The sequence below is a fragment of the Protopterus annectens genome, chromosome 8.part0 (genome assembly GCF_019279795.1).
Source record: "Protopterus annectens isolate FY-2018-M chromosome 8.part0, PAN1.0, whole genome shotgun sequence".
NCBI classification, from domain to species: domain Eukaryota; kingdom Metazoa; phylum Chordata; order Ceratodontiformes; family Protopteridae; genus Protopterus; species Protopterus annectens.
Window position 1 is genome coordinate 123,212,976 of NC_056741.1, and position 19,514 is coordinate 123,232,489.

A 19,514-nucleotide genomic window follows, 5' to 3' on the forward strand; every position below is an offset into this window, starting at 1 on the left:
ATGCCCTAGGGCAGATAGGCTAGTATGAACCTATGAACCTATGAACCTATGAACTACACAGCTGTTCTGCATGCAATTAGCAAGCGGGGGCACCAATTGGTACACAGGCCACCGCCTGCTCATGAGCATTACCTACAGAAGGCAAGCTGCTGCCTATGCAAAACAGATGTATACCCAACATCTCTGAGACTGAGAGAGAGACAGACAGACAGTCAGACAAAGAAAAACAAACAGAAATCGGAAGCAAACCAACTATACTTGGGGGAGATATGTCAAACAAGTAAGCATGTAATGGAATGCAGTAAGGGGTATGTAATAATGGGATAAAGGCTGTTAATCAAATATGTCTCAACAAGACTTACTGTACTGATATACTGCTGATCAGCACCTATGGTCATAGCATCTAGGTCTGTCTGCAGTGACATAGATCACAGCTCAGCCCCCTGTGTCACCCCATGAAGGAATGGCTTACATATGACTGCCACTGGAGTGTCTGTTGAACACTACTGACTGTGACAATGCTAGGCCAGCTAGTGGGATGTCATAGATATCCATATGTTAATTGTGAATACAACTATGATATACATGTTTGTCTCGCAAATCTGAGAGACCTATACAGGGTATTTGCATAGTAAACTACTGTTGCAGACGTGTGTGGTGAACTGCATGTGATATACTGAACTCATACCATTCAACTGTTCAGTGTTATGCACGCAGACCATATGTGTGCCTCATATTTGTAGTCATTTACTCATAGATTTTTGTTATGTCTGGCAAATCATTGGCAAATCTGTGAAGACTGACATTAGAACATACTAGCATACATATGAGTGTTGGGCATCCTCCAGGGTATTTCTGTCAAAACAAAGGCTACTGTGCTATCAAATGAATTAAGTGTGTTACAGCAATATTAAGAAAGTGTCACTAATTTTGGGCCATTGCTCCCTATTATGTGTGGCATCTCCAGATGTCCTGCTCTAACAGGTTGTGAGGTATGACTGAGCAGCAAGAATGTAAATACAGTGTGCCATACTGACATAGAACAAAAAAGTATATCAGGTATTACCTGTGCACATGTATGTGCGAGTAGGTGTACCTGGAAGCCTCATTACAACAGACATGGGATGCAAAATGTCAGGTAAATAAGCTATACATGTTGTATAGGTGTGTAATCCTAGTTTCTGTGCATCCAACAGACATAAAAGTGTACAAATACTGGTTCTTGCATTGCCCTGACACAGACATGGGTACTAGAATAAGCATGATTATCAGGTTGAAATTGGAGAGGTGTCAAACTGTGTTATGACCTTCTGTCCATGCCTACTACAAACAGCTATATGAGCACCTACATAGCTGTATGGACTCAGCAATACCTTACTCATACAACCTGCCTGCACCAAGGTAGAGTAAGCCCCTTTGCTGGACAGCAGCAATACACAAACCACATAATTGGTCACTATATTGGCTGTACAGGGTCAAGAAAAGCAGGCACCAACTTGGTAGCAAGTCAGTCTTTGTCTGAATGAGCATATAAGGTCACAGGTGAATTACTGTAAGGCTAACTATGAATACAAATTGGAGACATCCACCAAGGCCAATCACAAGACCATCTTCACATATGTCTTCAATCTTAGAGGCAACAACCAACCTCGCCCTGTAATGGTGGTCAGTCACACCACATACACACACACCATAGCTATACCCAAACCCCTGCAGACAGGTTAAGGTTAAACATCATCCCCCTGTCCCACCATCAGTACAGGTGGATATGCACAGCACCCACACCCCTCCCATCATACTCAAGGAGCAGGTGCATACTGCCTAATCAAAGTCAACAAAAGTAAGTCTCCATGGCACCTGATAACATTCCTGTCTGCATCCTACATGAACTCAGGCACATTACACAATGTACACAAGCAAAGCTTGAGCACCATTGACCTCCCATCTGCAAGGAAGATAGCCACTGTCATCCCTTTACACAAAGGTGAATGATGAATGGTGGATTATGCAATGTACTGTCCTTCATAGTGGGAACATGACACATCAGGACCAGGAATGCAATGCAGGTTCATACTCTGCTGATAGCTGACAGGAGTATGATGTGGTTGTAAGTGGTGTCTAATGATAGTCACTGTTGATGTGCAGGTTCTGTAAATAACTTTGACCAATGTATGAGGTCCTGTGATGTGGTTCCCTGTTTAGGTCTTCCATGTGACATGCAGCAGCAAAGACAACCACCATATACTGTAGCAGAAAATGCAGTCATCATAGGTTCATAGGTTCATAGGTTTATACTAGGCTATCTGCCCTAAGGCATTTATAAGCCTAGCCCAAATTATTGTGGCTTACGCCACCCCTTATATGAAAAAATACTGTGCCCATTAGTTTGTTGTGCCTCTGTCCAGCAGTGACCCAGAGATGATTCCCGGGGTAAACCTACGATCTCCCATCCACAGGTCTAGATTTCTCTTGAACAGAGTCAGCGAGGTGCTCTGCCTCACATGGACCGGGATTTTATTCCACAGCATAGGGAGTCTCTGAGTGATAAATCTATCCCTCCAGCACGTCCTATTTATATCCGTGCTAAGGTTTAAGTCGCTTGCTCTAGTGGTTTTGGTGGATTTGGATATTTTGAGGTTGAGCATGTCCATTAATTCCGGGTTGGACATGGCCTTGTATGTCAGGCACATGTCACCTCTGAGCAGATGGTATGCGACTGAATAGAGCTGGAGTTTCTTCAATCTGGCAGCATATGACAGATTTTGGAGTCCGTTTATCCTTTTGGTGAGGAACTTTTGGGGTCTCTCCAATTGCTGCAGATGTCGGGTGAGATACATCCCGAATGGGGCATTGTACTCTATCATTGGTCTGATAAGTGAAGAGTACAGGGAACAATGACCTCACTAGATCTGGATGTGAATCCCTTCATGATCAGGTGGGCAATGTAGAAGGTCTTTCTAACCACTTTAGCAATGTGAGTGTCAAAAGAAAGGCCACTGTCAACCTGGGTCCCCAGGTCCCTGATGACCTCTTCTGTGCTTAGTGGATTTCCACCTATATGGTAGCTTGGGGTTACCTTGTTTTTCCCGAAGGGTATGACTATACATTTTTTGGCGTTTAACTTCAGGCCATGGCTCTGGCACCAGCTATCTGTTTCCGTGAGTCCCTTCTGAAGGATATCCGTGTCCGATGCACTTTCCACTATGGCGCCCAGTTTGCAGTCATCTGCAAACTTTGTCAGCCAAAGTCCTCCCATGTTGGCCTGTACTTCTGAGAAGTAGATGCCAAACAATAGGGGGCCAAGGACCGAGCCCTGTGGGACACCACTTGTGACCGGCTTGGAGTCTGACACAGCGCCAGCAACTCTAACCCTGTGGGTTCTGTCCTTAAGCCAGTTTGCAACCCATCTTGTGACATATGGGTTTACATTTAAGCTGGTAAGTTTTTCTACAATACCGAGTGGGGTATTGTGTCGGCCTTTGCAAGGTCAAGGTAGGCTGTATGGACTGCCTTTCCCTCATCAATGGCCTTGGTGACTATTTCAAGAAGTCGACCAAGTTCAAAAGGCATGATCTTCCCTTGACAAAGCCAAACTGGGTCGGGTCCAATGTCTGCAAGTCCCTATATCTTTGTTTATGAGCTCCATTATGATCCTCTCCATAGCTTTGCAGACTAGACTTGTTAAGCTTATGGGGCGTAATTACCAGGGTCCGTGAGGCCACCTTTGTGGAGTGGGACCACAGTTGCCGTCGCCACTCCTTGGGCACGTATCCTGTGGTAAGGCTGAGATTAAACAGCTGCCTTATGTGCGGGTTTAATTCCTCATTTAGCTCGTGTAGCACACAGCCGGGGACACCATCCGGTCCCATTGATGCTGTGTTTTTAGCTTTAGAGAGAGCAGCTTTCACCTGCGCATTTGAGATGTCCGGGAGGCTACACTCGGCTGGGATAGTTATCTCTCCTTTAGGGGAGAGGGGTGAAGTTTGCACTGAACCTGTCTGCCAGTATGTTGGCAATGTCTGTGGGTTCAGTGATTTTTGTATCATTTTGGACTAATTCTGAGCATATCTGTGAGTTTCCACCCAGGTTCCTAACATAGCTGAAAAAGGCCTTATGATTGTCCTTTGAATCCATGGCAATTTTTCTCTCAAAATTGGCCTTAGTTGATTTTATGAGTGCTCGTATTTTTTACTAATAATGATCAGGGTGACCTCCCTTTTATGGATTTTGTTCTATCATGTAATAGCTTTCTCCTCTTATTGTAAAGTTTGTTAATGGCTGGGGTCCACCAGACTGGACGTTTGCCCTTTGTGGAAAGAGTCTTGGTTTTATTTGGGATTGCCTGATCCATGCAGTCCTGGAGGTGTTCATAGAAGGCATTTGTAAGGGCTTCCAGCTTGGGTTGTGGTTTCCTCTGACTCAGGGGCCTTGAAGGATACCACACCAGTCTTGAGTAGTGTGAAGTTTGCTTTAGAGAAGTTCTTCACTATGGTCTTTTTGTTTGGGGTGGGGCGGGATGTGGATTTCCAGTGAGATTAGTTTATGATCAGATCTCACCAATGAGGGATATACTTCCGGTGTGGAGCATTTTGTCCCCATGTTTGTGACAATGAGATCTAGTATATTTTGTCCTCTCGTGGGAACAGTAACTAGCTGTTCCATGGCATTTGAATTTATGAACTCCAGGAACTGTTGGGCTAGAATGTTAGGGCTTGAGTAATGTTCCCAGTCTATATTCGGTAGTTGAAGTCACCCAATATGATGGTGTTTGGAGATACATTTATACCCTCCAGTGTCTTCAGGAAGGCTGTGTGGGGTTCCTGAGTTTGAGAGGGTGGCCTGTAGCATGCTACAATTTGTAGAGCAGTTTTGCCTATGGTTAGTTGCACCTGGATGGTTTCCGAGCTTCATGTGTTGCCACCAACCTGGAGGTGTGAGTATCCTTTATGAATATGGATACACCCCCTCCTTTTGTGGAGTGGTCCGGGTTTTGGGGCCGGAACATGATATGAGGTAAAACCTAATAGTGCCGGGGTGCTCTCAGGAGCCTTGAACCAGGTTTCAGTTACAGCACAGACATCGATGTTCTCCATACTGAGAAGGGCCTCAAGTGCGTGCATTTTGAGATTTAGACTTCTGGCATTGAGCAGCATTACCCTCAATTTCTTCCCATTTTTGTTTTCTAGGGTGGTAGGTTTAGAATTTGAGCCTTACCTAAAAAAGGCACCATGGCGGTGGCCAGAGCCTTAGCCAATATCCGAATCCCAGGGTGACAGGTGCAAGCCAGCCCTTGCGAAGCAGCGTGGCTTGTGAAGCATGTCAGCCCAGGCAGACAGACACTGGATGGCCGTTGAATGACACCAGACATTAAGCCAATTGTTAAAGCTGATCATCTTGTCTCTATATTGTGGCATCATTCTTGGTGAAGGAAGGATACTGCTCAGGGTTAGGGTCATACCTGCCTGGGCTACATAATCAGAGAGCTCCTCTATGTCTCTTTTCATGTAGTCCAGGGAGGCACGTCTCAGGTCGTTCACACCAGCATGGACAATGACTGTGTCATATTTGTACTTGCCGTGGAGTGACCCGAGTGCTTGTGTTATGTGGCGGATTCTAGCCCGATAGGCAGCTTACTGTGACCCTCTCCTTGTTCAGCCTGGTGAGTGGAGTGTGTCTGACTATGGAGTCACCTATGACAAGTATGTTTGGTGTTGTATTTGGCCTTAAGGGCTGTGACTGCTTTGCACACTGCTTTTGTGGTTTATGTGTTGCTTGTGGGGTGTCTTGAGGTAGCAGTTGTTTGGGTGTCTGCTTTGGAGGCCTCTGCTGTTTAGGTAAATTTTACTCAGAGCCTCGAGTATGTCTTTGTGTGTTTATGTGTTTGATTCAGTGGAGTGGTAGCATTATGTGAGGCTGGTTTTGTGGTGTGTGTAGTTGCCTTCTCCTCCTGTCTGGTCTTGCCAGTCCTGAGTTGAGAGAGCTCAGCCTCCAGTTTGGCTAAATAGCTGCATCTCTCAAGTATTTGTGTTATGTGGGAGGAGGAGAGGGTTGTCTGTGTACATGAGGCAGTTATAACATTGCCTCAAGATTCCCAGATTCACCAGCTGGACCGGAGAGGAGATTGACAACTGACCTTTGGACATGCTAGAATAATATTGGGAAATCCTTAATTGAAAACAAGGGCCAGTGGGGAGTGAGGGTGTAGTGCTTTTAATTTTTAGTGCTGACTTATATAATTGCTTTAGTGAGCAAGTGCCAGGTAACTTGAGTGCAATGTGTTACAAGTAACTAAATGCAAAACGACAAACAGTAACTTTCTTTCAAGTGAAACAAGGAAATAAGTACAGTAAGCAATGCAGATATCACTAGTGATCCACAGAAGCTGAGAAGTTGCGTATTAGGTGGAATTAGCTTCCAGGAAATAACAAGCAAACAAACAACAAGCATATAAACAAAGCTAGATTCAGTAGGCCTGGATCTAGTCTATGCTAGAGCAAACAAGGTGAACCAATTTCAGTAAGATACAGTTCAAATATTCAGGCACTATAAACCTTTAACCAGAAAATTCCCAGCTCAGAAGGGCAGAGTCCAGCCTCTTCTCCCACAAGAGTGCAGACCACGAACCTTCTTAATGTAAAATAACTGGCCTGAAGCCCAAGTGCCTAAACCAGAACTAATACACTTGGACACTGGGCTCTCAATCAGCAGTTCCCAACTTAGAAGGATGAAAGCTACCTGTCCTGCCACCACAGTGCTTGCCACAAACCTTCCTAATGTAAAACAACTGGTCTGAAGCCCAAGTGCTTAATCCAAAAGACTTGAATGATAGCTACACTTTAATCAAGTTACAACCAAGCAGTAATAAATACCATTGAATACTTTAGAGAATGTCTGGATTAGTGCTCAAGTTACACAAACAAAGCTAGATCCAGCAGGCCCGAATCCAGTCTATGCCACAGCAAACAAGGCGCACCAACTTCAGTAAGAAACAGTTCAGATATGCATGCACTATAAGCCTTTAACCAGAAATTCCCAGCTCAGAAGGGCAGAGTCCAGCCTCTCCTCCCACAAGAGTGCAGACCACAAACCCTCTTAATGTAAAATAACTGGCTTAAAAGCCCAAGTGCTTAAACCAGAATTAATACACTTTTAGAATAACAGACACTGAGCCCTCAATCAGCAGTTCTCAACCTAGAAGGATGTAAGCTACCTGTTCTGCCACAACAGTGCAGACCACAAACCCTCTCAGAGCAAAAAAACTAACTGGTCCGAAGCCCAAGTGTTTAAACCATAAGGCTTAGAATGAGTTACACCAAGCAGTAATAAATACAATTGAGTATTTTAAGATGATGCAAAAGTAAAAAGAAGTAGGTAAAAACACAAGTACAGTAAAAGCAGATGAAATTTTTTTTTTTTTTTTTTTTTTGAACAAGTGCTGAGATCAAAGAAACAGATTTGAGTGCTGAAACTAGAAAACTGGCTATGCTATCATCCAGCACCATGGGGTGATGTTTGGCTGTGGCCAACACAATCTGCGTTAATGGACAGTCCTGTGGGATGACCTTGTCCACAGCATTAATAACTTGGGCCACCATGGTCGCACATACAATCAGGTCAGGCATCGTGCAACTGACCTGATACATCGTGCGCGGCAAAGGGCTGCTGCTGTGGCCAGGGACAGTACCACTACAGGTGGTGGTCTTGCCACACAGAGCCCACTTATGGCAACAGAGGAGCTCCTTGCCAACCTTTGGGCAGCCCCCACACACCAGCCAAGCCAAGAAATACAAGTTGTGGAGGTGGGTGGCACCCAGGTAACAGGCGAGGAGCATCCAGATAAGCCCCCATTGCACATCAATTGAATACTGTAGCAGTCATACTGGATTCTGTAGAGTATCTAGATGCATATGTAAGGTCAAAATGCATTTGTGGGTGGGATTTTCTAATCCATGCAAGTGCACATTCTACGGTGAAAGACAGCAAATTTTCTACTATCAGAGGTTTACTGTACATGTGCAGAAATGTAGCATTCATCTTGTACCAATGCCACATGTGAGTCTGGTGACAATATCTCTCATCCACAGCTACATAGGTCCCTCTGGTCTGAATGTGAGACAGCAGCCTGAAGCTGGTGAGTATGGGATTGTCCTGTTGTGGCTCACCAGTACCCCAGGCATGTTAAGGTCATGCATATTACCATGCACACAACTGTTACTCTCAGCCATATTGTGATATGTGTATGTTCATTTGTATTGGGGTTAACTGCATTGCATCACAGTGGTCATCACAGGGGCCTATTTGCAGGAGATATAACATATCTGTAGCATACCTCACAACCTGTCATTGCAAAATATCTGGACAAAGATTGACAAAATGGGGGGGACAAAGGCCCAAAACTATGGACATATTTTAAAAATTAGTCTTTTACAGTGCATATAAAAGGTCTACACACCCCTGTTCAAATGCCAGGTATTTGTGATATACAAAAATGAGATCACTATAAAACATTTCCAAACTCTTCCTACCTTTAATGTGGCCTATAACCCGTACAATTCCATTGTAAAACAAACAGATCTGTTAGGGGAACAATTATGACAAATAAAAAATGTACAATTTGCTAGATGCATAAGTGTGCATGGGCTGAAGCTAATACTGTGTTGAAGCAGCTTTTCATATAATTACAGCATTATGTCTTCTTGGGTACACACCTGTCATCAATTACAGAGACTCTTTGATTAACACCAAATAGTTGTCAGATGTCCTACTAGGTTTCCCTGACATTTACCCAGTTGCCTGCTACAGCAACAGCCATGGTATGCATAGAGCTTACAAAGCATCAAAAGGATGTTATTGTTGAAAGTTATCAGCCCAGAGAAGGGTACAAAATAATTTCCTCAGCATTGCATATACCATGGAACACAGTGATGACAGTCATCAAAAGGTGGTAAAAAAACAGGGCATAAGTGACATTGCAAAGCAGTGGACATCCCTCCAAATGTGTTGAAAGCCCAAACTGGTCAGGGAGGCTGCCAGGAGACCTACAGCAACATTAAAGAAGTTGCAGGAATCTCTGGCAGGTACTGGTTGTGTACTACATGTGACAACAATCTGCCATATTCTCCACGTGTCTGACCAGTGGAGTAGGGTTGGAAGATGGAAGCCTTTTTTCACACAGAACAACATCCAGGTCTGGCTAAATTCTCAAGAACAATACATCAGGTCTCCAAAAAGCATAGGTTGATAGGTTCATAGGTAGGTACTAGGCTATCAGCCCTGGGGCCCATACAAGCCCAGCCAAAAAGGTACCCTGGCTTTTGCCATCCAAGAAAATAATTTTCCTGTGCCACTGCTGAGCAGAGCCACAGAGGTGATCCCCGGGGTGAATTTCCTATTTCCCATCCAATTATCAAGATTTTTCTTGAAGAGTGCTAATGAGGAGCTTTGTTTGATATAGATAGGTAGTTTATTCTAGAGTATGGGAAGTGGGAAGCATGTGGGAAAATGTGTCATGGTATAATGAGACCAATGATGCACTGTTTGGCCACATTTCAAAAACATTTGTTTTCTGCAATAACAACACTGTGCATCACTAAAAGAACACCATCCCCACAGTGAAGCATGGTGATGGCAGTGTCCTGCCTTGGGTTGCTGTTCATAAGCTGGAAGTGGGCCTTTAGCTAAGGTGGATGGGATTATGAACAGTTCCAAATACCAGTCCATTTTTGTCCAAAATCTTCAGGTGTCTGCTAGAAAGCTGTAGATGAAGAGGAATTTCATCTTCCCACATGACAATGACACACACCATACATCCAAATTAGAAAAAGAATGGCTTCACCAGAAAACTTATCAATGTTTTGGAATGACCCAGCCAAAGTCCACACCTACATCCAATAGAAAATCTGTGGGGTGCCCTGATGAGGGCTATGCACAAGAGATGCCCTCACAATCTGACAGAGATGAAGGGCTTCTGCAAAGGAGAGTGTGCAAATATTGCTAAGTCAAGATGTGCCATGCTGAAAGACATCTTCCCAAGAGAACTGACTGCTGTAATTAATTCAAAACATGCTTTAACAAAGTATTAGTTTAAGGGTGTGCACACTCATGCAACTAGCCTATTGTACGTATTTCATTTTCGATATGTTACTCCTAACCGATGTGTTTGTTCTTCAATTGGATTGCGCAGGTTATAGGTCACATTAAAGGTGGAAAACATTATGACATGATTTATGTTGTTTCATGTTATATATCAGAAAAAAACTGGCATGTTAACAGCAGTGTGTACACTTATTATATCCACTGTAAGCTTAGACGGTTGTTAGAGTAACTGGTTTTGTTTTAACATACATTCACTGCAAGTTTTGAAGTGTGAAACTCAAATTAGGTCATTAATTAATGATGCCAGTCTGCAGATCATCCCAGAAGTGTGTCAGACAAACACAGGATTTATGAGGAACAGACCAGAAATATGAGCCACACATCTAGACATTCAGCTCAACTCTGTACAGCTGAGTAGTATGTTCTGTAGGAGTTGCCACTGTGCTATACAGGTGAATGGCAATAATGTGTACATGGCTGCAGTGTATGCTAGGTGAAGGCCCATCACCTACTAACACTACTCACGTATCCCAGAGGTGTATATTAGTAGTAACGTTAAGTGGAAAGGGCTGCATTGCATGATGTTGAGGGCCTGTCCAGAGTGTGTATGTTGTGGTCTGACTGTGTTGTGAATGTCACCAGTTGGCTATTGTAAGGTCTGTGTAATGCCTTTGTGCCACCTCACCTGTATGTGTCTGTGTGTGTGTTGGTGTGTGTGTGTGTGTGTGTGTGTGTGTGTGTGTGTGTGTGTGTGTGTGTGTGTGTGTGTGTGTGTGTGTGTGTGTGTGTGTGTGTGTGTGTGTGTGTGTGTGTGTGTGTGTGTGCCAGAAAGCCTTATAGTGCAAGTATTAATTTACATATGTTGTCTTCCACTCACAGGTGGACATGGTAGTCGTGGTCCCTCCCACACAGAATCTGATGTCAGTGTCTCTGTAGACTCTAACAATGATGGTGGTCATAGTGGGGCACAGGTGGAGATGTCAGGGGCTGAATCTGTGCCATCGGTTGGCATCCCACAGTCATCCACAATGTCCCTGCACACATTCACAATGCCCACACATACCCCGTCCCCACCAGACACAGATAATGGACAGCTGACAGGTGGTGGCATGGAACAGGCTAGTATGGTGACTATGGCAAGTGGGAGTGTAGCCACTAGTCATAGCCAAAGAGCAGGTGAGGTCCCACACAGGCATATGGGCAGGGGTGCTCGAAGGAGGACTGATGACCATCAAGCCACTGTCTCAAGTGCCACAGCAGGTGTCACCAGACCCATGTTTCAGGCTGTCATGGATGCACAGGTTCATAGTGAATGCAACAAGAGACAAATACTTGGGATCTTGGATGCAACTCTTCCTGGCTTATGTGGTGATATACATGACCTTGTTGAGGCCACACTTCAAAATACTGAGGTCATGAATAGACAGTGGGGTGAGACCTTGGCAATCCTCCACTGTAGAATGTCTGTGCTAGAACATGTGGTGGGAGATGGGCATCAGCCATATGGACGTAGATCAGCCCCAACATCATCTGAGTGTCTACGGGTCCATGCAACTTCACACTCCAGTAGTGGCAGTACCACCAGCACTACTGAAGGGGGGTGCTGTCCACACCACAACAGAGCATGTCATGGGGACATGGTCCTGTCTAGCAGACAACAGTCACTATCAGGAAGCAGTACTGCATCTGGCCTTGGGCCTGTTGGTGCAAATGAGACCCCTAGCAGGATCAGTTCCCATGTCTGTGGCTAGAGACAGTGAACTGTACAGCCTGTCATGTACGATCCACAGCTGTCCAACATATCCCTGTGTAGGGCAGCCACATGGCATGACTGTGTATATACATATACACACACACACACACACACACACACACACACACACACACACACACACACACACACACACACACACACATACATCACCTTCACAGTCAGGTCACCTCCAGACACACAGAGCTTTTCATGGCCCATTCATAGAACACCCCTCCAAACACACGCACATGATGTCAACCATATGGCCCAACCTAGGCCTCTGGCAAATTCACACAACACCGTGTGCATATGATGATACCTGTGCCACACCCCTGTCATCCATACCACCGATGCAGGGACATGCTAATATGGTTCTGATACACAGGGTGAATTAAGTACAGTTTAGCTATGTAATGCTGTCTAAGGTGCTGTCAGCTAGCATTTGTAATGGATACCTTCAGAGTGTGTGTACCTTTTCAGCCATGATCCATTACTGGTGTTAGTAATGTTGACTGAATGTAGTCTCACATGCTGTATTCTGTTTGTGTTCTAGGTGTCTGTGCATCAGCAGGATGTGGAGCTGCAGAAATTGGCAATGAGGGGTATGGCAGAGTGGTAACACATCGATCATGTCAGAGCTGAAGTACAGCTGTATATGTATACATTTAACAGGTGTGTGTAACAGTTATTGCATGTGCCAAAGAGCTTATAGGGCTGAGGGGTATATACAAGCAAGTCTATGGTGGTTGACGTCAGCAGCCCTTGTGAAGTCGACAATGGTAAGTGTCGTGGGTGGAACACATCTCAGACTAGTAAAACCCTCACCATCAGAGGATATTCTGTTGACCAAACACACAGAGAATACTGTTCCCACACACACACACACACACACACACACACACACACACACACACACACACACACACACACACACACACACACACACACACACACACACACACACACACACACACACACACACACACACACACACACACACACACACACACACACAATCCCAGTTGCCAGTGTTGGGTTTGAACCCCTTACCCATCTAATTAGTGGTACTACAGTGTTATGCGGTTATTGCAGGTGTCACTGAACTAATAGTGTGATGACCTGTAAAGTGAATAACATCATATGCCCTTGTGAGTTATGGCAATGGAGTGTGTACTGGGTGTGGAAGGACTCATTAGACTGTCACCTATGAGTTTAAATACTCGCAAACACTGCTATACACACCAGTGCACACACAATTGACAGTATTGACATTAGCAGCCCTGCCTATCATGTTATTCATTCCATACTGTTACATAACTGTTGCACTAGGCACGGGTCGTATAGGGCTGAAGAGTGTCCACAAATACCTGTATGGTGGATGTGAACAGTGGTGTTTGTAAAGTGGACCTTGGGACTTGTACTGGGACTACCATGGCCTAAAATTTTAAACCACGGCCATCCAATAGATATAATTCTCACTCAAACACACACACACACACACACACACACACACACACACACACACACACACACACACACACACACACACACACACACACACACACACACACACAATACTGTTTTTACACATACATTCACCCAGACTGGGATTAGAACCCCTAGCTATCTAGTTACTGCTAATCCAGTGCTATGCATTTATCGCATGTGCCACAATGCTTACAGGGTGAAGAGAGACCCAAGGAAATTCCAAGGTGACTGACATCACCGGGCCCTGTAAAGTATGCAATGGGTGATTTACTGGGTGAGAATGCACCCAAAATATTCAAACCTACAGTTATACACACTTACACACACAAATACAACCATGCACAGATTTGCCAGGACTATGAATAGCAGCCCTTCCTATCTTGTTAGTCAGTCCATACTGTTACATAGTTCCTGCATGTGGCACAGGGCTTTTTGGGCTGAACAGTGCCAGCAGATACCTCTATGGTTGATGAAGACAGCGGGCCTTGTAAAGTTGACCTTGGGATGTGTACTGGGAGTACCATAGCCTAAAAATGTAAAACCCACCTCCCCAATGGATATAGTTCTCACTCTGACACATACACAGGATACGGTTCATACACACACACACACACACACACACACACACACACACACACACACACACACACACACACACACACACACACACACACACACACACACACACACACACACACACACACTGGCCAGGACTGAGGTTAGAACCCCTACCTATCTAGTTATTGCTAATACAGTATTATGCATTTATACTATGCAACACAGAGCTTATAGTGTGAAGAGTGTCCCACAGTTTTTCTAAGGTGAACATCACCAGCCCTTGTAAAATATGGCAATGGGCAGTGTACTGGGACAGTGAGGTCTTAAAATGCTGTATCCTACAAATATACACACTTACACACACACACACACACACACACACACACACACACACACACACACACACACACACACACACATACACACTTGCCAGGACTCAGATTAGAATCCCTACCTATGCAGTCATTGGTACTATTGTGTTATACAGTTACTGCATGCACCATGGAGCTTATAGAATGAAGAGTGTCCCAAAGTACCTATATATTGAATAACATAACCAACCCTTGTAAGGTCTGGCAATGGTAGGTGTACTGGGTGAAAAAGGCCTCAAACTACTTTTACCCACATGTTTACACACTCACAAACACTTTTATACACACTAATGCACATGTACACATTTGCCAGTACTGACATCCATAGGTTTATAGGCTCATAGGTGTGTACTGGGTGAATGGCCATGGAGCCTTTACAAGCCTAGCCCATGGAAATAACCTGGCATTTTGCCACCTGACAATAATCCCCAGTGTGTCTAATGAGTATAGCCACTGGAGTGATCCCTGCCGTGTGATTTCTGTTCCTCATCCATTCATCCAGATTTCTGTTGAACAGGGCCAGTGATGTGCTCTGCTTGACATGTATATGTAGTCTATTTCATACAGTGTCTGGGTTGTGAACCTGTCCCTCAAGCATGTTCTGGTGATTGTAGAAAAAGGGTTGAGATCTCTGGGGCATGTGGTTTGGATGGATTGGGTTCTTTAGATGTAGCATTCCTGACAGATCTGGGTCGGACATGGTTGTGGAAGTCAAACAGAGACTGCCTCTAAGCAGCCAGTATGAGACAGAGAATAGTTGGAGTTATCTGTCCATATAGGGCATGTGTTTAAGGCCTAGAATCCTCTTTGTGAGGTATTTTTACAGCCTTTCCAGTTGTTGCAGGTGTCCAGGGAGGTGCATGCTAAATGGGCCATTGTACTCATTGATTAGCCTAATGAGGGGAGCATAGAGGGAGACAATGACCTCTTTCTTCATGGATGCAACACCCTTAATAAGGAGATGTGACACATAGAAGGACTTTCTGAACACAGTGGCACTGTGGTGGTCAACAGAGAGCTCACTGTCAACCTGTGTTCCCAGTTCTCTTATTGCACCTTCTGTGTTCAGTGGACTACCATCAATGTAGCAATTCATGGGAAACATGTTGTTCCCAAAGGGGATGGTAGCACATTTTCTGGCATTGAGCTAAAGTCCAGGGTTCTGACACCAGTCATAGATCTCAGTGAGGCCTTCATGCAGCATGTCGACATCATGTGGGGAAGTAAAAATAGCACCACCTGGCAGTCATCTGCAAACATTGTCAGCCAGAGTTCCTTCATGTTGGGCTGGACGTCAGAGGTGTAGATCCTGAACATGAGGGGACACAGGACCAAACCCTGTGGGACTCCACTCATGACTGGTTGGAAGTCTGACATGGAGTCTGCTGCTTTCACACTGTGGGTTCTATATGTGAGCCAGTTTGCAAGCCACCTAGTGATATAGGAGTTGACACCTAGCTGAGTGTGTTTGCCTATGATTCCTGAGTGGGGAATGGTATCCAAGGATTAGAAGGACAGCCTATTTTGTTATTTATTCCATACTGTTACATAGTTATTGCACATGGCACAGAGCTTATAGGGCTGGAAAGTGTCTACAGCTACCTCTTCAGTGGATGACAGCAGTGGGCCTTGTAAAGTGGACATTGGGATGTGTACTGGGTGAGCAACAGCAAAAAATTGCAAAACCCACCACACAATGGATATGGTTCTCACACAGACACACACACACACACACACACACAGGATACTGTTTTCGGGCACACACCTACATTTGCTAGGACTAAGATTAGAACCTCTACCTATCTAGTTACTGTTAATACAGTGCCATACATTTATCACATGTGCCATGGAGCTTATAGGGTGAAGCATGTGCCAAGGTACTTCTAAGGTGAGGAACATCACTGGCCCTTGTAAAGTATGGCAATGGGTGATGTACTGGGTGAGAGAGGCCACAAAATACTTTAACCTACACATATACACACACTTACACACACACACACACACACACACACACACACACACACACACACACACACACACACACACACACACACACACACACACACACTTGCCAGAACTGAGATTATAACCCCTACCTAACTAGTTATTTGTATTATAGTGTTACTCAATTATCACATATGCCAACAAACTTGTAGGGCTGTGAGCTGCCCAAAGGTACTTTTAAGGTGACTGACATCAGCAAGACTGCTAAAGTGGGACAATGGAAAGTGCACTGAGTGTGAATGGGAAAACATTTTAACCTACAGACACACACACACACACACACACACACACACACACACACACACACACACACACACACACACACACACACACACACACACACACACACATCCACACATGCACTTTTACATTTGCCAGGACTGAGATTAGAGCCCCTACTTAATTAGTTATTTGTACTATAGTGTTACACACTTATCACATGCACCACAGAGTTTATAAGGCTAAAGGCTGCCCACAGGTACTTCTAAGGTGACTGACATCAGCAGGACTGCTAAAATAGGGAAATGGGAAGTGCACTGGGTGTGAATGGGCTCAAAGTCTTTAACCTACAAACACACACACACTTTTACATTTGTCAGGACTTTGATTAGAACCCCTATCTAATTAGTTATTTGTACTATAGTGTTACACCGTTATCACATGTGCCACAGAGCTTATAAGGCTGAGGGCTGTGCAAAGGTACTTCAAAGGTGACTGAAATCAGCAGGACTGCTAAAGTAGGGCAATGGGAAGTGTAGTGGGTGTAAATGGGCTCAACATCTTTAAACTACCAACACACACAAACACATGCACTTTTACATTTGCCATGACTGAGATTAGAACCCCTACCTAACTAGATATTTGTATTATAGTGTTACACAGTTATCACATCCGCCACAGAGCTTATAAGGCTGAGGGCTGTCCATAGGTACTTCTAAGGTGACTGACATTAGCAGGACTGCTAAAGCAGGGCAATAGGAAGTGTACTGGGTGTGATTGGGCTCAAAATCTTTAATCTACAAACATGCTTTTACATTTGCCAGGACCGAAATTAGAATCCCTACCTAAATAGTTATTTATACTATAGTGTTATGCAGTTATCACATGCACCACTGAACTTATAGAGCTGAGGGCTGCTCAAAGGTACTTCTAAGGTTACTGACATCAGCAGGACTGCTAAAGTAGGGCAATGGGAAGTGTACTGGGTGTGAATGGGCTTAAAATCTTTAACTTACAAATGCACACAGACACAAACACACACACACTTTTACATTTGCCATGACTGAGATTAGAACCCTCTACCTAAATAGTTATTTGTACTATAGTGTTATGCAGTTATTGCACACAAAACACAGAGCTTATAGGCAGAGGCCAGTCCAACAGTACCTCTGCAGTGAATGACATTAGCAGATGTTGTGAAGTAGGGCAATGGGAGGTGTACTAGGTGGGAATGGACTAAAGCACCTATTCCTACACACACACACACCACCCACACACATTACCCCACACACTACCACTGTTACATATGCCATGACTGTGATTAGAACCCCTACCTATCTAGTTATTTGGAAGATAGTTTTACACAGTTATCACATTCAATATAGAGCTTACAGAACCAAAGCAAGTCCAAAGGTAATTCTAAGGTGAATGACATTAGTAAATGTTGTAAAGTAAGGCAATGCGAAGTGTACTGGGTGGGTAAGGAATCATAATACTTAGACCTACAGATATTTCCCATATGGTCTAGCGGTTAGGGTTCCTGGTTTTCACCCATGTGGCCTGGGTTCGACTCCCGGTGTGGGAATGGATTGCATTTTGGGATGGGGGGGGGGGGGGCCTATGTGTAATGGTTGCCACAAACAAACACACACACACACACACAAACACACACACACACACACACACACACACACACACACACACACACACACATGCACACAAAGGTAGGTGATGTGATATTCCAACTCCCACCTCAGTACCATCAGACAATAAATCTCATCTTCATGCTGGCACATGCCAGTGGTTACAACTGGTATGCAACTGTCTGCAGCAGGACATCACTCTATGCCATTCAGGGTATCCCTGTGTATGACTCATTCTCTGTGTGTATCTCCCTGTGTGTCTCACTCTATCACTGTCTGTCTCTCTCTTCCCCATGTCTATGTGAGTGTGTATGCTTCACATATTGAAATATGTTGCCCATATATATGTGTATGTATCACACACAACATATGCAGATATACCACATATGTGACACCTACAGCTGGCTGTGGATAATCCTGTCTGATGGGTGTGTGTGGAGACAATTAGGTTTAAATAGCTGTGTGTATGCAAAGACATTTGCACAATACAGAGATAGAAAGTCTGATGTGGTTTCAGACATGGGCTTCACTTCTCTAAATGTAGAAGCATGCTCAGTATGACCTTCTATAGTAAGTGTGTGAATCCATTCCAGGGATAGCTGTACTCCAGTCCAGGGTCTTGGCTGCTACAACTATACTTTGCAAACTGTGTAAGATACCTGGAGATAGGCTGCCAATATGGGGAAACAATGGGACAAACATAGGGGGGTACTGTAACTATTGCTCTTATCAGTGTATGAATTGCTTGAGTGACAGTATTTGTTTTAGCAGACATTTTCTGACATATGTAATGTTTGACACTGTACTGTATTGTGTCATTACCTCCTGACAGATATAATTTAATCATCACAGTTATTTACCTGAGAAAAACAAGATGGATGATGCACAGACCTATATTATGAGGTAAATGCTAGACATTCTTGCACAATCTAGCCAGTTGGGAGGTGTGTCTACAGCCGATTGACTGATGAGGCTGTGTAAAAGGTCCAGCACCTTGCTGACATGCTGGCTGTGGATCTCCTGGTTGTGCAGTATTCTTCTTACCTGAAAGATCATATCCAGGCATGGCCCATACCTGTCAACTGTACAGATTCTCACAGATTATCCAGATGCATGCCTCATATATCTGGTTGGTTTCCCTTAACATTGTGGTTTTCTAGCACATTTGTTGCAAATTATTCAGGGTAGCAGTCAGGGAATACTGACAGAACATTAGAGTTTCAGACTTTATACCCTTCATGACATCCATGCTACTACACACCCCCTCTGTTATTCTATCAACTAACATTATGAGAGCAATATTTCAAATGTATCCCTATAGCTGGGCTTTTATCCCACCATTATGTATGGATTTGTCCAGATTTCTTCCTCTATGAGGTTGAG

At 44.3% G+C, this 19,514-nt stretch overlaps 1 non-coding gene across 1 annotated transcript; it reads left to right on the forward strand.

Annotated features, from left to right (window-relative positions):
* The first annotated feature begins 18,001 nt into the window (after positions 1–18,001).
* On the forward strand, positions 18,002–18,073 carry TRNAE-UUC. Its single transcript has one exon. It is a non-coding gene; the product is annotated as a tRNA-Glu (tRNA).
* The last annotated feature ends 1,441 nt before the right edge of the window (positions 18,074–19,514 follow it).